We start from the raw sequence: 2,963 nt of genomic DNA, 5'->3' as shown, positions 1-2,963 counted from the left end.
GACATTCACAATGAAGGTAAAGGCTGGAGCTCCTCTGACAAAACAGAAGCAGATCTGTCTTTCTCCACTTCCTCTCTCCACCATACAGATGACAAGCTGCCTTAGGATGGGTCTTCCATACCCTAGGGTGTGGAATTGCTGAGCTGATATAGTTGAGATTGTCTTACTCAAATTGACACAGTCAGTCAACCATCAGAGTTCCATATACCCACATGCCATGCATTCATGGCATTCCCAAGGCTGTGGGAGGCAGACTTTGTAATACCAAGGGGGTTAGGTGACCCCTGATTCCTGCACAAAGATATAACTGGGTCCTTCGAAAAGTGTGCAACCTGGCAGGGAGACTCAACCCTCTCTCAGGGATAAGCAGGAACTGCTTGGTTCTTGCGATAAGGAGAATTGACTGGCTAGAGGACTTTATCTGTAGGAGCTGAACACACAGTCTGGCCATCTGAGGTTATGCCTATTTTACCAGAGGTTAATGTAGCGCATACTGCTAATTTTAGTCTTTATACCACAGTTCTCTATTCTTTAAAAAAAAAAATCTAGCTGCGAGGAGAGAGTTAGTCTAGCTCTTTCTCATTCCTACCTCATCTCCTCACTTTTACTTTGGGACTATAAAACACCTAAATAATTTTCTTTCTTTTCAGGTTGTGTATCTACATTTTATTACTATAAGCCTTGCAGGTTGGATTAGAGTATGTCAAAGTTCTTTTGGTTCCGTACTTGCCCTAAATTTGAGTGATTAAGTAACAGTAATTCAAATAGGTTGACTGTTAATATGGTTAATTTTGCAGTGCTTTAGCTGCGCTTTTAGGTTGGGTTTCTTAAAACTAGAGCCTGAGGCAGGAAGGCAGGTATGTGAGACTTACTGAGGGGCCCTCTCCAGAGGAAACTTTGAGGGAGGGAGAAGGGAACCAAAAAGAGCAGGGGCGCTGAGCAAGGATGTAGTCTATATTCCTTAGAGAGAAGCTCTGGGACACACACCTTGGAGCTATCTTGCTTTCAAAGGAAAGGTCTCTTTTATACAGTCATTGGCTGTGGGCCATAGTGTGGGTAGCTATGTTCAACTTAGGACATTCTGCTGGGAAGGAGAGCAGCTGGAGGATTAGTGCCCTGGCCTGGCAAATGGGATCTGGGTAGGGCGCCAGATCCATCTAATACAAATACGTGACCTCATTTAAACTCCTCAAACAAGCTTAAAAGGCAGATATTATTTTCATCCCTATTTTTCAGAGGAGGCAATTAAGGCATAGAAAAAGTATGGCCAAAGTGAAATCAGAATTCCAACCCAGATAGCCTCGTTCCCATTTTTAAAGTATTGCAGAGAATAGCAAAGTCCCTTCTAGCCCTTTATTTTCTGCTTTTAATGTAATCCAATTTATGAACTATGCATTAATTGCTGATACTGTGTAGTTTTGCCCATATGGGAGCATTTCACTGAAGGGCCCGAGTTACATTATGTCCCTTCTCGCCAGAGGCTTTGGTGGTGGAAGAATCTTGGGCTCATTTTGTCCAGCACTTGAAATTACGTAATTAGTTATGCATACCTTTTCAGATTTAGTTCTAAACTATTTGATGAGTTTGTTCTTCTTAACTCATCTGTGGGAATTATCTACTCATAAAATGCATCTTAATGAGAAAATGTGACAATGAATCTTCATCTAAGTTAGTATTTAAGAGATATTGTGCATAGGAACATTATCTCAGCTTTCAGTCTCTTTTCTCCTCATGAGCATTTTTATCCTGAAGCAGTAACTTGAAAGAAGATGACTAAAGATATTTCTTGATAAGACTGGACAGTGAGTCAACCCAGGTTGTTGGTTTAAAAAATAGGGGGGGGGATAGCTGCAAATAATGGAATATTTCAAAGAGGGAGATCCATTTTAGGATTTTTCCTACTTAATTAAAAAAGAGGGCAGCGCGTGGCAGGTCCCGTGGGCACGAGGTGGCGGTGGCGGCCCAAGCGCGGCCTTGCCTTGTCAGCCCGGGCCAACCTGGCCAGCCGGGTACCCCTGAGGGAGCGGTGCTAGTGGCCAAGAGCACAGGCCGGGCCATGACCGACTTCAGATTGGGCATCGTGAGGCTCTGCCGGGTGACCGGGAAGACCAAGTACACGCTGATAGATGAGCAGGACATCACCTTGGTGAAGAGCTACTCCTTGGAGGCTCAAATGGAAGTAGATGAAGGTGGAAATAGTGCTAAGATATTTGCAAATGCCTTTGACAAAAACCGAGGCAGGGGGTTTGGCAGGGTCCTTCATGAGCTGCTGCGGGAGCGTCACCGGGGTGGCATGGCTCCCGGTTTTCAGGTGGTGCATCTCAACGCTGTGACTGTGGACCATCGTCTAGACAACCTGCAGTTGGTGCCATGGGGCTGGCGACCCAAGGCTGTGAAGGAAACAGAGAGAGCAGAGCTTGTACTAGCTCTCGATTCAGCAGCTCCCCACACATCCCACAGAAGAGCAATTTCCCGTTATGAACGTGACCCAGTACTGTAACACCAATGGGGATGTGGTGGAAGAGGAGGAGAATTCCTGCACCTTCTATGAATGCCACCATCCGCTCTGCACGGCCATCAAGAAGCAGCTCTGGGAATTCAACATCTGCCGGTGCTGCCAGGTGGCCTGGTACTGCGGCTCCCAGTGCCAGCAGAAGGACTGGCCTGCCCACAGGAAGTACTGTCGGAAGAGGAAGTGGCCCTTCCAGCATGAGCTCGAGCCAGAATGATGATGGCCAGTGGAGCTCCCACACTGCAAGCTCATGGCTTCCGGCCCTTCTGTGGACACAGTGAGGACTGGCAGTTCAATCTGGAGGTGATGAGGATGCCAGTGTCTGGTCCAGAACAGCCACCATGAAACTCCCTATGGCACACACAGTCTATGGGGACAGCTCTCCTCCAGTGTTAAATCACCAGCAGAGACAAGGGAGATTCCCCAGGACATTTCTCATTATTTATATGTT

General features: G+C 46.6%; 1 pseudogene; it reads left to right on the top strand.

The window, feature by feature from the left end:
- The first annotated feature begins 2,002 nt into the window (after positions 1 to 2,002).
- On the top strand, positions 2,003 to 2,729 carry LOC101588240 (annotated as a pseudogene).
- The last annotated feature ends 234 nt before the right edge of the window (positions 2,730 to 2,963 follow it).

This window comes from Octodon degus, unplaced genomic scaffold, assembly GCF_000260255.1.
Source record: "Octodon degus isolate 3935 unplaced genomic scaffold, OctDeg1.0 scaffold00069, whole genome shotgun sequence".
NCBI lineage: Eukaryota > Metazoa > Chordata > Mammalia > Rodentia > Octodontidae > Octodon > Octodon degus.
This window is presented reverse-complemented; position numbering and strand designations above follow the sequence as displayed.